This window comes from Amblyomma americanum, chromosome 1, assembly GCF_052857255.1.
Source record: "Amblyomma americanum isolate KBUSLIRL-KWMA chromosome 1, ASM5285725v1, whole genome shotgun sequence".
Taxonomy (NCBI): Eukaryota; Metazoa; Arthropoda; class Arachnida; order Ixodida; family Ixodidae; genus Amblyomma; species Amblyomma americanum.
Window position 1 is genome coordinate 229,463,508 of NC_135497.1, and position 18,051 is coordinate 229,481,558.

Genomic DNA, 18,051 nt, shown 5'->3' on the forward strand with positions numbered 1-18,051 from the left:
CGCAACGCTTAAAGAAAACCATTGCCGACATGCTCGCCATGCACGCAGACACCGAGCACACGACCTGGAACGTCATCGGGTTCTACGTTGTCGTCGCCAATAACCCCACAGTTCAGGAGGCGCCCAGATGAGGCCTTCAAACTTGTGAATAGCTGGTAAGTTACGAGCAAGCTTGACGAAGGCGACGTCAACGACACTTATCAACTTCAGAGCGCATAGGAAACCCGAAATCTCACTCGGTTGCGCCCCGCAGGTCAGCAACAGACCGAGCCCTGACAACGAAGACACAACGTGTAGTTTACAAGCCCGAAGACAGAGTGGGTGTTGAGGACGCCTATCCGCCGACGAGGACTAAATGAAAAACGCTTGTGGCGCTATTTTGGACCGCACAGGATCCTTCGATGGATTAGTAGGCTGGGCTATTAATAGGTCATTCCCGAAGGAGCGACAGCTCCGCCGCGCAGGTCCATAAGACGCGTGTCGCGCGCTTGAAGCCCTATTACGCGTGCTAATGGATACGAATATTTTCCTCCTAAGTATTTATTTTGGCTGCCTTCCATTTTGTTTTAAGCGTCCGGCAGATGCTTGCTGCTGTGTGTGCTGGCGTGAACCTCTGCCTGGCGACGCCGTGCCCAAAGGTGAAGGAGCCGAAGATCGAGTGCTGGACGAGATTCCTCGACCCATGATGACAAAGCGGCTGTGTCGGCCGTTCCTTGCAGCATTGGGATGGGGTCGCGAACAGGGTCGAGAGCGTCCCTTGCGACGAAGCACGAAACGCGTCCCATTGAATCATCCTGCACTGGCAACGAAGGCGATGTGGTGCGTGAGGGGCGAGGCAGAGCCGAATGCGATGGTGATCACTCCCCCAGCAGTACAGTTCACGATGGCAGCTAACCGCCTGATGGCCCAGCCACCAGGCCAGGTAATAATAATAATAATAATAATTGGTTTTTGGGGATGGAATGGCGCAGTATCTTGCTCACATATCTTTTGGACACCTGAACCGCGCCGTAAGGGAAGGGATAAAGGAGGGAGCGAAAGAAGAAAGGAAGGAAGAGGTGCCGTACTGAAGGGCTCCGGAATAATTTCGACCACCTGGGGTTCATTAACGTGCACTGACATCGCACAGCACACGGGCTCCTTAGCGTTTTGGCTCCATAAAAACGCAGCCGCCGCGGTCGGGTTCGAACCCGGGAACTCCGCATCAGTAGCCGAGCGCCCTAACCGCTGAGCCACCGCAGCGGGTTACCTGGACAGGTCCGGTGAACGCGGTGGCATGCTTTGGTGGGTGCTGCATCGTGTAGGCATAGATACGTCATTAAGCAAGAGAAATTGTTTGCGCACCGAGGATGAGACGCCCACGTTCGCTGAACCACTCAAGGGGAAGGGCATTAAAATCACCGGCGATTAGAATAGGGCAGAGATGATGACGGCGAAGCCAGGTGAGCCACCTCAGACGAAGACGGGTGCCCGGCCCAAGTAGGGACGCACATAACAGGACACAAGCCCAATCGCGCACTAGGAAAGTTTCACCTTTACGGCCACTACCTCTTGCCTCGCGGTACATCATGTCTATGTAGAAACGTCTGAACATTTATGCTCGAAGTTTGTGACTTTTTACACATAACCGAACTATATGCTTTTTTGCAACACTTCATAACTTTAGTGCTGACACCAATTTTTATGCCGTGTGGCAAATTTAGCTTTAAAAAGAAAGAAAAATGCGGCTGCTGTCATTTCATTTAATTGCCTTAAAGGCGACGAAGGCCCATACGGGTGGCATTAGATGAGGAGATTATATACAACAAGAAGTGAAGAGCAAGATTATTTCGCGGAATGCACACTAACAAGTGATGGCGACGAAGTGGTGGGGCAGGTCGTACCAGTCGGCTGCTCTGCAAGGAATGAATGACGAATTGAAAACGTGGTGGAGGCTTAGTGTTCATATATATATCTCGTTGAAACTTCGATTCTTTCAGCGCAACGCAAGATGATTGCGTTTTCTGATCTGCTCATATACCCGATGTGTCAGCAAAACCCGCCACAACTTAAAAAAAAAAGAAAGAGCTTTTGGAGGTATTAAGATTGTCTTAGCGGCACAGTAATACCAATGTTTGCGGACGTCAGAAAACAAGTGAATCAGCGCCGCCGCGGTGGCTTAGTGGTTATGGCGCTCGGCTGCTGACGCAGCTTCGATCCCGGCCTCGGCGATCGCATTTCGATAAAGGCGAAACGCTAGAGGCCCGTGTACTGTGGGATGTCAGTGCGCGTTAAAGAACCCCGGGCCGTAGAAATTTCCGGAGCCCTTCACTACGGCGTCTCTCATAGCCTGAGTCGCTTCGGGACGTTAAACCCTCACAAACCAAACCAAAACAGGTGAGCCACGTTAAATATTAAGCTGTTTAACTAAATTGTAATAGTGGAGTTCTTACGTAGTACAGTAAGGCGCCTGGTTCCAATTTCACGTTTGTAGCTGGCCGCTAATCAAAGGCGTATATAACAGTTTTTAGAACTTAGAAAACGCGATTACCCTCGTATCTGTCGCACAACAAATTTTGGCTGTCACGCATGCCATCTGAAAACGCACGGCTGTGGAGCGCGCAAAGCGACGCCCACCAGTACACGTCAATCCGTGGCGCACGTGTCACTTGACCTTAGTCCTCTACTCTCTTCTTTTTTTCACTTTTCCTCAAAAAGAGGGCTCAGCTCGATGTTGCCGAATTCATGTGAATGGAGCAAGTGACGTTCAGTGGCGGTCGGTGGCGAAGCGAGGCATAGGCCTAAAGAGAACGCATAATCCGCCGGAAGGGAAGGCCTCTACCACTGGCAAAGGTGCTGGCCGCACGCAACCTCGCTTATCACGCGGCGATGACATCGTATAGTCACTGGCGCACGCTGGCGCCACTGAACAACCGCGCATCCTTGCTCAGTGTGGCACGCTGGGAATCTCTGCGCCTACACGGGCTGCCCGGCACTCCGCTACTGCATCGCAAGGGTTCGGAAAGCGCTAACTGGCACGGAAAGGACACACACAAACATACACGACGAAGTACTACTATAACAACTGTTTATTTTGCAGAAGAGACATGAGTATAAAAACACACGACGTCAAACCATGCGCAACAAGATGTGCAGTAGCCCTACATCCGCGCCTTGGCTTGTAAAAAGCGAAAAGAGAAAGCAACCACGAAAGAAACCTTGTCAGCCAACACGTGCATGTTGCAAAAGCTTAAGATTGTGGTCCTTTAAATAGTTAAATTCGGTTGTTCCTAAAATGACTGAACGTGCACTGACACATTGGTTATCTGGCGCAATCTTCATGGCAAATGCTTCAATAACTTCTCGTTCTTTCCTGCTCTTAACTCTACCTATAACTTTCGTCTTTTTCAGTAGTGGAATGCATTCGCATCGTGCGAAGTGAGGTGACAGATTTCCAGATTTTGCAACTTGTTCACGGGCCCTCTCGTGCAGGCACCTCCCCGTCTGCCCAACGTATGCCCGTTTACAGCTAAGCGGAATATTGTAAATGTTTTTGTCGCACTGAACATAGGTTGTATCGTGTCTGACGCCATACCCTGGTTTCTTTTTTCTGTTTTTCGTGTTCACTCACCTTTCTGCGCACTCCTATCAGCGTATGAGGGGCCGAAAAAAAACAATATTTACGCCGTACTTGCCGCCTGTTCTCTTTAATCTGTGAGAAATGTTGTGAATATCCGTATGAAATACCAAATAGCCCCCTGTAGTATAGCTCTTCCGCTACGGATGGAGCACGCCAAAAACCCACTTGGCGTTTCCATCTCGCTTTCACTAAAGTCGGTCGCAGGTGCATTCGCCCGACAGCAGCTGTGCCACAGCTTTGATTTCCGGGCTTGCTGCGAGATGCGATGGTCACGTTGAGTCACGAGCTGGTACGCAGACTCTAGCGCATGACGCGGCTATGACTTGGACCTGACTCACTGCCTCCGAATTCGTTAAATGACACACAGCATTCGGGATGCTAAACACCAAGTAGCATATCGTGGCGTTGAAACTCACACGCGGAACGTTGAACAACAGCTACAAAACAGACAAAGGAAAGAGAAACGGATGTGGAACAAAAAAACAAACATAGGATAGTCAAAACAGAACTGCACGAATTTACGCAATACTCGGAAGCATAATGCGTATACAGATGTTCACGAGCGGTATCGCGACAGCAATGTAAATGATGACGTCAGGAAGTTAACTTTAAAGTGAAATGGCACGAGTAACGCAGGTGAATAAAACGCTCATGTTTACCCGAAGAAAAGCTTAGACTACGAGGCCATGATGGCATGCCCTGTACAGGTTAAAGAGAAAGGCTGGACAACCTCGCAATATGAATATGAATCGAACTTAAAAAGGCCAATAACACAGAACGACAACTTTCCACAGGCTTAGCTTAGTTTGATTACAGTAATACTAGAACTGCAATCGTAGTTGCGTGAAATAGACAGGCCAGGATTATTTTTAATCTCATATATATGGTGAATAGCTAACTTTGGTAAACGGACAAGATTGACGGGCGAATTCTAAGCTCAGGCAAAGTTAGGTGCATCATTTAACGGATACGAATCGACGACGAAGACAACCAACTGTCCGCGATGCTTTTCAGAGACTGATTGGCAAAAAACTGCAGAGGGCAAACCAGGTGCATCCATTTACTGCATATCCCATCGCAGCGCACAGCCCACGTTTTCTTTTTTTTTTCACAAAGCTTTGTCTATACCGGGCGTTTCACCTGAGATGTTCTGCAATTTTTTAAAACAGGCTTTTAGTGCGCTAGCACTAGAGCCCCCACTCGCCGCTGTTTGTCTATGCCGTACCAGCGCGACATTGAAGAGCTGGGTGGGAAATCTTGTGACCTTGTGACGTCATCGCAACCTGTCCACCTGATTGTGTGTAAACTGCCCGTCGTGTCAAGTGTCAGTTCAATTAATGACTGGTCGCGGGAGGTTGCTCGGGAAGAGCCCCACCGGTGGCAGCGCCTGCCACCGCAGGGCAGTGGCGCATCGATCGCTTAACCGCTGCACCACTGCGCCAGGAGTGGTGTGAGGACCCCCAGGGATCTATGAATTTAAAGAATGACCACTTACGCATATATGGGTATTAACCTATTAACGCTATCGCGACGAGGTCAAGTGTCCCCTCCAGTTTTGATGCGCTAGCACAATGCCCCCCCCCCCCCCCTCCCCTCCCCCAACTCACCGATTTCGCCGATCTTTGTGTGACGCGCCTGCTTGACCTTGCAAACCGAGCCTCGACCCGAAGCCGAATTCGCATTTGGCCTAACCGCGATAAGATTACAGTACTCCGACAAAGTAATTTTTTTTTTCGCTCTTCCGCATCCCCTAAGCTTTTGTTGCCAACAGTACTTTCCGCATGTTAAGTTCTTGACCATCCGTTCTCCACCAACAAAGTATTCAGAGGCCGACAGAATGAAGCCCGTTTGATTGGTGCCTGCAATCCAAAGACGCACCTCGTCTACGAAACGGCGCAACTGAAACATCCTGCGTCCACACACAGGTCACGGCTGTCGATACACTTTGCATGGTTCTGCTGACCATTTTTACCGCTGCCGATAGTTGTTATTACAGCCAACAACACAGCGGTAGTCGGACGACCTTGAGTATCGATTCGTGGCGATATCCAGACGCAGCTGAACGCTTCGCAACTACTTCGTCGCGCAAAAGACTGCGTGTACCAGGGACGCATACCAGGGAGGAGGAGCGGCGCAGCGCGCGGCGAGTTCGAGGCTCTTTTTGATCTCCTCGCCGCGAAAACGGCGGACAAGTTACAACTCAACGGACGGTGACCGGCACACTTTTCTAACTTGTTTCTGGAAACAAGTTAGAAAAGTGCTTATACTACAAAACCTGCGTATACTACAAAAACGAGTCATACGATTAATAGAAAACTCTCCATATAGAGCCCCCTCAGCCCCACTTTTCGAAAAACATCAGATATTAACTATCACGAATATCATGAACAAAAGAGTAGCTTTGAAAATATATGATCAAATAAAAATGGACCCGGCTGGGTTCTCGCAAACTTTCTTCTTTAGAGACCACGACCATAACCTTCGGCATATGACCTGTAGAAAAGAACTAGTGCGTACGAACTACGGTACACAAACGCTAAAATATCGAATCGCTGATCTTCTAAATAAGTACCCGGGTATTATAGAAACCATTCACAACAGTCGTTCTACGAAAGCATTTAGCAAAAAGTTAACCCATTTCTTTTTGTGACATAGCAATGGCTTACTTTTTCTGCACATATCTGCCCTATATTAAAAAAAAAGAAAAATCCATGTTTTTATTAGAAAAGAAAACCTTACTTTGGCCGGCATAGTTAAGCTCTTCTTACCTTTTGTTATATTCAGTCACACCGATATTTGTATTTTATGTGCAATTTTGTGTAACAATGTTGACTCGCGAATATACTTTTTACAGCATTTCTTAATTGTGTACCTTAAATGAATATGTGCTGTTTTTTTATGTTTTCGTGTATAATGTTATATGCAATGTCTCTTTGGTGTTATGATCTGTTTTTCTTTGGTTAAACCTGCCCACTGCTCAGTTGTAGAGTGTAAAGGGGGCGGACGCTTCGTCAGGCAACTTTTGATTGCCTTTTTGTTCGCCTCCTCGGCAACCAAGTGTTGTTGAAATAAATCTGAATCTGAATCTGACAAATTCGTAAATGCTGGCTCTTGCCTGCCTGGCCTTCTGGTCTTGTCATTCACCCGTTGTACAAAGATAATTCATCTTCGATGTCATACATTTTAAGTTCTCTCCAAAGCGCCCGTCAACAGCCCACCGCTCACACGCCTGCCGTTTTCAAACGCTAGAGAGCGATTTTTTCCTATAGTCGGATACAACTCAAGAACGAAGCGGCAGATGCCCCTCAAAGGAGGCCCTCCAGCCAATGGCGCTGAGAGAGCTTCATGACGTCGCGATTAATCCAATTAAGCTGTGCGTAATCCCCTTTAATCTGCCACCCCCTGCCATGTCACGCTAGCAGGTCTAAAGGGGTTAATCACGACGTCATGAGAATCAGTTGGCGCCATTGGCTGCAGAGCGTTCTTTTAGGGACATTCGTATCGTTGTTGAGTTTTATCCGACTAGTCTTGTCTACTTCTTTTACACCTTCGTGAAAATACAGCTTGCCTCGTTCGAGGTTGCCACAATCGGCAAACAAGTGCGAGTTTATCGAAAAATTTTAAAACAAGCCCGCGAGTCTATATACCTATATAGGCTGACCCCGCGAGCAGTCCTCCGTAATTCCGCCACATTGGATCAGTTGAGGCGCTCCCTTTAGGTCGCGAAAAACGCCAATACATGACTCGAGGCGGCGGGCCCACAGATGTTCCAAAGTGTGCTCAAACCTCAAAATAACTTCGCGGCCGACACGTGCTCGAAAGTACCAGTGCGGAAGTTGGAATTTCTCCACGCGCGCGCCGCGGTGCTGCTGACTCAGCGTGTTCGCGGTTGCGTGCTTCAGCTTTCTCAGGCGCCCACGTCAGCGGCGCACATGAAAAAGGGCGCGCAGCGCGCTATCACAGTGCCGCATTCTCCGCAGTGTACGCTGAATAAGCAGAAAGGGAAACGCACCTGCATCTTTTACCGCCCCCCCCCCCCTTTTTTTTTTCTCTCTTGCGACTGCACAAGCGCGCTGCGTCGAGCGTGAGACGAAACGCGTCCGTTTACGCGTCCACTCTTCAAAGCTGCACCGTGACCTATAGCTGTATCCGCTTCGCGTCACCAGAACCGGAAATCCCGAGAAACGCGCTGGCATTCCTGTCCAGCGCGGATTAGTCGCCACCAATAAACCGCTGCTGGCCAACGTCTGCGACCGCTTTTTCGCCGCACAGTGCATGCGCGCTTCTTGATCGGCGAATTGGATCGCAAAGGACGCCGGGACACACGAGCGCAGTAACGCTCACCGCTCGCTCACCGCGCTGCGGGAGCCGAGTCCACAATCAAAGCCACCTGCTCGAAAACCGCGAGCCCGCAGGGTGACGTCAACGCCGGGGTCCTGAGTACAGTGGTCGGCGCGGCGCGGCGGAGCGCAGCCGGCGATCGATGTCGTGACTGACGCGTCCGTGTTTTGTCCGTGTGTTGCGGAGCGACGCGGCGACAGGAAGTTTCAGAGACGTTTCCAACCTAAACGGCTGTTTCTCGCTGGACTGCTTTTTGCACCTAGCGCTACCAAGCGCTGCCTAAGCGTTGACTTTTATTCGTTAATCCGGTGTGCGACCGTCCCGCAGACGCGCTGGATTGGTAGCGCCAGGAGGCACAGAGGTTTGGAAAGGCGAGCGGCGAATCGCGAATATGGCCAGCCACGACCAGGAAAAAGTTCCGGATCGGAAGTCAAAAGGCAGAGTGCTCGGTATCGATGACGTTCATATTGATCGGGACTTTAGCATTCTTGATTCGGGCGAGTATGCATCCTGTGCTGTTCGGTTATGGACAGGAAACAAGTGTTATCTGTCTCGCCTCGAGCTGCAAACGATGCATACTGACCCGCACGAAGAAAGCTAAAGCCGCGATCAATATGAACGTCATTGGTATCGCGTAGCGGCCGAACAAGACCTTTCAAGATCTTTCAAGATCTTTTCTTGAGTCGCGGTCTCTTGCTTTCGTGTAAAAGTGACAAAAGAAACGAACTAAGCGGTCAGCTAAGCTCATGCATTTAGTTCAGCCCTCTTGCAAAAATAAAGTGCGATAGGTCCCTTTAATCCGGGGCATGTTGTGACTAAAATGATCACCCTCACAATGATATTGCCGCCAATATTTGCAGTGTTTGTTCGTTTTTCAAATCTGCCGCGACACCACCTTATCGCTTTGTTTGCGACGCAAGACGCGACTAGATTTATCTCGATTGATCGCAGCCAGGCAAAGCTGATTCTACGTTGTTCCGGAATGTTCTAGTAACTTTGCGCCCTTTATCTCGAATGTTCGCTATCAGCTTTAAATTGAGCACGGCCGACAGCGGCGGGCATTCTGTTCGACGACCGCCGAGCACGCTTGTCGCTTCGCCGCCGCCGAGTGATTCAGTCCATTTTGGGTGCAAGTCAGCCCAATAAACAGTTCTTTTAGAAGACCGTTTCGTCCGTCTTCATCGCTGCTTCGACCGCCGTCACCACTACGTGACAATATGGAGTAAACACTTCTATGGCCGATGTGCGAGGCTGAAAAATTTCACTCCTGCGTTAGTCCAATCAGCACATGGTCCAAAGTGAAATGACGAATGCGCTGAAGTTGAGTATACTTTCTGCTCAGGATGATAATCGGATTTGCCGTACACACCTCAGCGCATGTCAGATGTGCAGCTAAAAGGAAGCCACACCATACTCAAACTGTCACCGTTGACAGCCACCTTACATTCGGGAATTCCTTCAACGTTGAACTATACAGCATATCCCATTCACGTTTCGAGCAGATAATCAACTCGGCCTCGAACCGCCGCGAGCTAGCCATACCATGACTGTCTGACTCTGTTCGTAGAGCAACTGCTCCGGTGAGGCGGTGGCACCGGGTTCGAGCGCGGGGCAAGGCGAGTTTTTAAACTGTAAAGGAATTTTAAACAAGACCGGATACATTAAAAGAAATCTTGTAGGTCGGCCTGATTATTGGGCCTCTGACGAGGAACGTGGGTGACAAAGACGCAGGATTCAGAGTAATCCTGTCGTTTTCTGAAGGAGCACAACCTTTCTTTCCTGATTTCTGCATACCCGAAAGAGAGATGGTTACACCCGACTTTTACTCGAAAACTGCCTTCCCGGAAGGTATTTTGCTCTAGTAGTCAGCAAACCGAAGTAGCCACGTATGGCAGCTATAACAGCTACCCTGGTCACACCTGAGAAAGGTCTCTACGCTTTTGACCCTCCTTTGGCCCCCCTCTAACCTCTGTCGCTCAAGGCAAGGCTTCGGGACTGAGCAGTACCGGTTAAAAACCGAGCCCCTTAACACGCTGGTTGGCATCTCTCTATCAAGCGTTGTGTTTTTGCGCTCATTATAGGACCTGCAACAAACGAACTGCGTCCGGAGAGGTCCAGAACAAGTTTATCAGTTTGTAACTCGACGCGCTAAAAGCAGGAAGGAAGGAGTCTTGCCGTTCCAAACGGCACATGTTGCCCTGAGGGCTGGGCGAAGCAATTTGTATACTGCTTCTTTTGCGGAAACTTTTGCCCGCAAATTACATCCTGTTCCTGTCATACAACAACTTCACTACCTTGGATAAAAATGAAAGCAACGAAAGAGAAAGGAACAAGAAAACTAAAAAGGGCTACGGACTGGCATAACAACCCTAACGACGCTGCCTGCACCAGGTATACGCTCTTCTCGGCGTTAATATCTAATCGCTCGGGCAAGCAGTCGCCCAGACTCCAAGGAAAAAAAGGAAACGTATGGACCTCCTTCACCCCGCGACGTCACGAAGATGCGGTGGCGCTGATGTCAGCAGCGACTTTCGCATAGTAGGCAAAACAGGTTCCGCTTGCCCGTGCCTACCGCAGCTGCCGCAGCTACCGGCGGCTGCTTCAAGCCTGTGCACTGCAGAAGCAGCATGTGTTGACCAGCTGCGTCACTGCTGGATCCGCGCAGTAGCACAAAAAATATTAAATTTAGCCTCGATAGGTTTCTCGCGCATAAATGGCGCATTCGGAAACTGGCTAACAGGCATTGGGCCACTGTAGTAAAGCGCGAAGTCTGGGAGTCGATAGGCACTGCCACTCAATGCACTTATAGCATGCAAGTTACTGCGTTCATTCACCAGAACTTCAGGACAGTAGGCTGATAATTGCTCAAGGAAAAAAAAAGACATATGCAGCTGCACACGTACTTATCACCTTGAGCCGGAGTGCACGGGGCGCCGACAGGTTCACTCGCCCCCAAGGAATGCGTTTTTTTGTTAATAGCACACCATGTTTTAATGGCGCGTTTTATGACATTTAATATTTACTTGAAACTGTTTCTTGATATGACGACGTAATTATTTCATTCGAGTAGAAAGAAGTCTGGTAAGTTGTGTCAATCTTGCGCGGTCGCGTTGGTGTGCTTAGAATAGCGTTCCTAAACGCCATATGCTTTTTCATTGCATCATGCATGTGTCATGTTTCATGAGGTAGTACATGATCGCGAAGCTTGTTTTGAAAGAAGCAGCCGCAGGCGTGCTACTAACAGACACGTGGAGAGATTGAGAGAGGACGCGGCAATGAAAAGTGTTTTCGTTATTCATGCATGCGATATGTAACTAAACTTGGTGCAAATATGAAATTCCTACGCTAGTTTCAGTAATTCCTTTTATTTATAGCTATACCTGGTGCAGTTCTGGGTAATTATAATTAACACCGTCGTCAAGTCCCCCCAAGGTCTCAAATAATTGAGTAGATAGTGCGCAGTTTTTTATGCCAGCATGTACATAAAGCTCTGTTCTGTACGATGACGTGATTAGTTCTTTTTCTATATGATCAGTACTTATGCATGCATAGTTACATGAAAACGTTTCTTACAAGAAATAACTAACACAGTACTGCACGTGTAGGGAAAAAAATCGAGAGATTTATTACGCTCCTCAACGTCTCAGGAATAGTTTGCGACAAATGGAATCATTTGATTTTCATGCGAATTACGAAGGTTAGTGATCCAGTCGCAGAAAATGTGAGAGGTCACAAAACGAACCTTAAAGTTTATTCCCTCGTTTATGGCATCTTCGCTTTCGCTTTGGTCAAAGAAATGCGGCACTGAAATCAAAGAAATTACCTCACAATTTTTGACGACCACACTTCTAAAAAGCGTAATTTATAAATTTGTACTCAATATTTTGCTATAATTTTTTGTCACGAAACTAGACTTCATGGCTAGGAGAAAAAATAATTCTAGAAATCAAAAATTTTCACCAAATCGACCAGCTTAACAAGAAAACAAGTCGGCCTGGCTGGTGCATGGTCATGCAGCTAAAAACAGCGCTAAGCGAGACAGGAGATCAGGGACACGACGCTGTCCCCCCTTTTCGCACAGCGCGACACGTACGTATGTCAGCAGACGATGAGCGCATGTTTGCTCCGACGAAACAAGGCCAGCACTTCCCCTCATTATTGTCCCGAAGTAAAATCATTCCGGCTAGTGCAGAGTGTCAAAACGTGTTCTATTCAATGCCTAGCGCATAAATAAACGGCAGGAACGCTTTCTACATGTTTACTGCTAACCATATATACAATACAGTGGCAAACTATTTCTCTTTATAGGCCGCACGTGGCCAACGCGAGCTCGTGTACTTCAACAAATTATCAAGTTGGAAGCATCGACCATTGCTATGATTCGCAGAAACTGGAAACGCGCCTACAAGCCTTAAAAACCCGCGCTCAACGCCTATCCGCGACGCCAGTCCCCGACCTTTTGCCTACCACGAGCTCGCTAGCGACTGCAGCGCCACCTCGTTTGTTTACAAACATGCAGGAGGTCTATAGATGCGGGAAGGGGGTGGGGGGGGGGGGGGGGGAGGGGGGAGGGAATCAGGGTGTGATGTGTAGCTTTGTGGTAGCAGTACTCCATTGCTGTTCTGGGCTTTCTGGGCGGACAAACGGGTAACTCCCCTTTCGGTCGGGCCGTTAACAGACGTCACCTAGCTGCTGACTAAAACTCATAACATGTGCTTATTCAAAAATAATTAGTAACTATGTCAGTTTTTTTTTCCAGGCTAAATTCCCTCACCCCGACCCAGTTGTCATCTAATTTCATTTAACATTTTTGTACTTGCTGAAAACTGACTACAGCTGGGCGGCAGATACGGATTTACGGGCAACTCCTGAACGGAGTGGTTCCGTATGCGCAATGCATTTTGTGAACTTCAGTAGCAAAGAAAAGGGAGTCAGTGCGGTTCCGCAATAGCAATTTTGTCGCTCATAGGATGGATGATGGGTAAACTGTGTGTGTGTGTGTGGGGGGGGGGGGGGGGGGGGGCGTTGACACCACGACTCCTCCGCCCCTTTATCCCATCCCTTAAATACACCCTTGCACGGCTATTTTTAATCCAGAGCCGTTTCGGTCCTTTCCATTTGTTCCGTCGTCCCCCAGTCTTGCTCAGAGCAAGAGAACATATCGTCGGTGCTGTGTAATTTTCACCGGTAGCGCTTCACTTCCTCACAGACTCAGCCGAAACCTCAAAAATTAAAGCGCTTCGCTTTGAATTATGGAAATACGTTTCCCTTTTAATTTTATTTATAGTTGTCCTTCAGAGTTGTAGCGATCATCCAGCTACCATTTTAATTCGCCAGCCGGTACTTTCTGAACATTGTGAAGATACGAAGCTTCCATAACAAGTAGAAAGTAGTGTTATAAATGAAAGAGAAATGCCTCGAAAAAATTATTATACATAAGCAAATTTTTCTTCCATTCCACCCTCCCAGCTGGGAGGAGGCAAAACTAACCTCGGTTAATGTGAAGCACTACACCAGTCATTTTGGTCCTTCATTTCTTTTTTTTCTGGTTGTGGCGACGAGAGCACGACGTTTCTGTTCAGAACGGTACTGACGGCTTGCTGCGACTGAAAGCATAGGTGTTTCTTCCTTCCTTTTTTTAATCACAAACTTCATAGCTACTTGAGGATTATCCGCGGTTTCGATTGTGGCTGCTAATAAGTTAACTGATCTTTGGCTGCCATGCACTTCCTTTATCTTTTTATTACAAGCCAAATGGCACAGCTAGCCTTCCATCAGCATCAGCCTGTTCGAGGCTCCCACGTTTTCCAGGTGTTTTCTTCTCCAGACTTTAAAGAATGATTTGTTAGATATTATTCCTACCCGTTGGCAGCCCCGTTGTGCTGAATTTATACATGGACAAATGAATTCGACCGTCTGACTGTCTTACTCGACCAGCTGTCCCATGCCTCCCGGCTTAGCCCTAAGCCTTGGACCCACCTCACGCAGTTTAGAGACTGATTACACCAGTATAAGTACAGTGGAAGCCAGTTGATTAAAGTTCGCTTAATTCGAACTTCCGGTTTATTCGAACTGACGCTTCGTCCCCGCCTAAATAACGCGTGTATTTCAGTGAAATGAAACGCCCAGTAATCGGGAAGCCCGAGTGTGTGCAACGACTAATTCAAACAGGATGTGCGGCCAGCCTGCCCAGTGACTGCACGCCAGTAACCATGGCAGCCGACCACGTGACTTCCTTGCTCTCACAATTACCGCGGTACTGTTCTCATAGAGGAAAAAAGAACTCAGGAAGGGGTGTCCGGCGATTGCATTGAAGCAGAGTCAAAAAAAGTAAAAAGGAGAAAGTCTGTCCCCCCCCCCGTGATCACGCCGCGTGATAGCGTGCGGTGATAGGCATCCCCGCTGCGCGCACGCATGCGCGGATCAGCGCGGCAAACTGACTGTAGATCCATCTCCTTGCCGTTAGACGCCCGCGGCACGGGCCGCGCAGACGTGTGCACTAAAACGTACCAAAAGAAAAACATACGGGGCTGACTCGCATAGCGAAAAACGGGGGAGGGAGTGGCTTCACGAGCATTTAGGCTGGCCGCTTAATTGGCGTCGCTTTCCCTCCTTGGGTTTTTTTTTTTTTTCCTCCATGGCTGTTATAATGCCCTGCTCACTTGCATGAAATTTTCCGCTCGTGGTCTCTTGCCGCACAGGGTACGCCACTTATGGCCAGCTGCGCTCTCGCCGCCCAGCTGCATGTTGACCTGTCAGCGTCACCATGACAAGACCGGACGGCCGTCACTGCGTTCGTCGCTCGATTCCATTTTGCGCCGTCCTCTTTGCCCACGCATTTGTCGCGGTGGGGCACCGGTTAATATTGGCGGCCGCGGAGAAACGGCGGCAGAGTAGCACCGCAGTGGTGCCGGCACGCGTCGGAGGCCAGGGGCCGATTCATCATTTGCCGTCCATATAAGCGAAAGGCAGCGCGCTATGCAGTGCGCCAACAGTTGTTCCCGCGGGTTCTCCTCTATTTACCTCGTCCGCTCTTCGTTCACTGGACGCTGTTGCATTTTGCTTCCCGTGCTTCAGAGGCCGACCACCCCCACATCTACCTGAACTGTTTCGTTGGTCGTGCTACCAGATGTGCGCCTCAAGGCATAGTAGCCCTGCTTCATTTCGATCGCAGGACTGGTGCCACTTCCCAGACATACAGCCGCGTTTGGAAACGTCTGTCCTGGCACAGCAGCGCATTTCAAGATTCCATGACGGCGTCACCAACTGGACCCCGATCGAGTGTGCTCCGGCTGCAGTACACATTCCAAATGGTAGCTGTGCCGCAGAGTCTTTTCACATTCAGTGTACACCTGTAGAGGCCCAGCATGTCAGGAGTAGACATGGAAATGATAAAAACGCAGGTCTGAATGAACGCAAAGAAAAGTTTAGGGGAACAAGCAAAAGCAGAGAGAGGGAAACATTTCCTAGGTGAAATAGAGATAGTAAGGATAGAGGAGATAATATATACAAATATATGTATACATGGCCACATGAACATGCACATGGCCAGGCCTAGATTCGCATCCCATGCGAGCGCACATTAGCTCTATATCACTGTAATAATTGACCTACAAGGGCGTAAAAAGGTGGTAAACAATCATCTAGCGCACACACTAATAGGGGCACAGTATGCTGCCAGACTGGGTGCAGGTGGGTGGTGTTATTGCAGTTGCCGCAATGTCGGTCCTTGGTGGAGACGGGGGTCCGTTTGGGCGCGACACGTTGCAGAAGGGAGATGAGGCGTAGACGAACTTCTTTGCACAAATGTACAGCTTGGTTTATGGTTTATGGAAGTTTGGCGCCCCAAAGCGACTCAGTGCATTAGGAACGCCGTAGTGAAGGGCTCCGGAAATATCGACCACCTGGGGTTCTTTCACGTGCACTGGCAGCCCACGGGCCTCTAGAATTTCGCCTCCATCGAAATTCGACCGTCGCGGCCGGGACCGAGCCCACGTCCTTCGCAGCTTGGTTTATTCGGAAACTATTTACACCTATACACATCGACCAGGGTGGTCGCTAGCATCACGAACGATCGGGCGTATCAGGCCAGAGCTCACCTCTACGAAACTCTGTCCTGCCTGACCGACCTAAATCGCGCTACGCGTAGCGGCTCCTCGTTCTTCGAAACGCGGCCAGCGCAAACAGCTTGACCTTGTCCGCACTCTCGCGTCTCCGACTCTCCACCGAGAGCCCTTGCCCAAGCCTACCTCGTTTTTGGAGCCAAAACGCCTCCTTAAATAAGTTTACCCAGAATTCTTCGGAGCACTTTCGTGATAAATCAGAAATTGGCTTCTTGGAGCCAATCGGAACATTTTCTCTCAAATTGAACGGACCAATGGCACGCCGGTGCCCACGAGCATGTTTGCTAGCGAGCACCGCGTGCGTTCCGAGAGGTCGATAGCTCTTTTTCACAAACTACCAAAACAACACTGACACGACCACAAAATACACACAAGCACAACTTCCACCAGCCTTGGCTCAAAACACAGATACAGGGTGGCATCTGAGCTCCGCTAGCCAGAAGCAGAGCAATCAAACTAGCAGAACAAAGAAATCTGAAGACAGGGACCAAGTCAGTGACGTCCGGGGTGAGACGTTTTTCTAGCTGACATTAAAAAGAAGAAATTGACACGGGCGGGACATGTTAAAGGATAGAACTGACAAGCGGCGGTCGATTAATAATGCGGGTACCAGCAGAAGAAAAATATGATAGGTGACCAAGAGCCAAACGGAGTATGGGAGTTCCTGAAATTTGCTGGAATAAAGGGGCGCCGCAGCTGGAGGAAAGCAGGAATAATTTGAGGTCATTGCCTCCAGTGAACTCCCCACTCTTTTCAAATATTTTTTTTATTGCAGCAGGCTTAGAAGAACAAAACCAGTTGTGCTTGGTATTTTTTCCAGTCGCATTATTTAAACACTCTGTGGCAAGTGGGTGAGGGCTGAATAGTTGAGATGACTACGGTCAGTTTTTAATTGCTTAATTTTCTGGAACGACGCGCAAACCTTAACCACGTGCCACGTTGGTACAAGTGTTGCCGTTTCAACGAAATAAAACAAGAGAGACAAAACACACACGGTTTTGCAGGTGCCGCGCGCGTACACCAAACAAGCATGGAAACTGCCAGGAGAACCAACAGCGGAAGGAGTGCCTGCAGCAGCGCGACCGACATAGCTAAGCGACGCGATAAAGTCAGGGAGCAATGTCTTCCACGGCTGCCGACTGAAACCTTACTACTGACTGTTGTCAAGGGGCCAAGAAGGTGGTCGCGATGCAATCGAGATGAAAAAACTAGCAGCACAATTCGATAATGGGTTATTACAGGGCCCATCCAGTAGGTGATATTTGCGTTTGGAAGAAGTTTTGTTGTTAAATATGCTTTCTTTCACTGCTACAGAAGCACTAAAGCGGCGGGGACGGATTTGTAAGTTATTCTAGGAGGGGCGGTTGGGGGGATTCTTATTTAGGCAATGCATTTCACAGAGTGTTTGCGCATAAAAAAAAAGAAAGAAAGGTTCTCGCGATGGTTTTCCCATAGAAAAGTCTTCGGCTGTGGGTGGGGAAAGAGGGGAAGTCATTTAGAGTTTTTCTTGGCTTTTTTTTTTCAGAAAAGCCTTTGCATTCGATTTACGAGTAATTAACGCATAAAAATCGTTAATTTCTGGCAAAGCACTTCTAGCTGTGTTTGCAAATGCCATCGCCAATAAAAAGTCGTGAAAGTTAAATGATGGAACCGTAAGACAAAAAACGCAAGCAGAAGTAGATTTCTAAAACGTGGTTTGCCATGTTATCGCTGAGTCCTTGCGCTATATGTTGAGCGAGAGGGCAGGGCATCACAAGGTCTGCAATTCGATTCAACCAACTGCCGCTTAACCGTCGCGGTAACCAGAGCATGACACTTTTTCGTGACACTTGTGCATGGTTTCGAGTGTCCTTATGCGCAGCAGAGAAACCTGTTTAACCAAGTAACTGTTTAGCGAGTGACGACAGTGAACAGCGCTACGCTATCAGTACTGTACTATATGCCTGTACTATCTGTACTATATGCCAT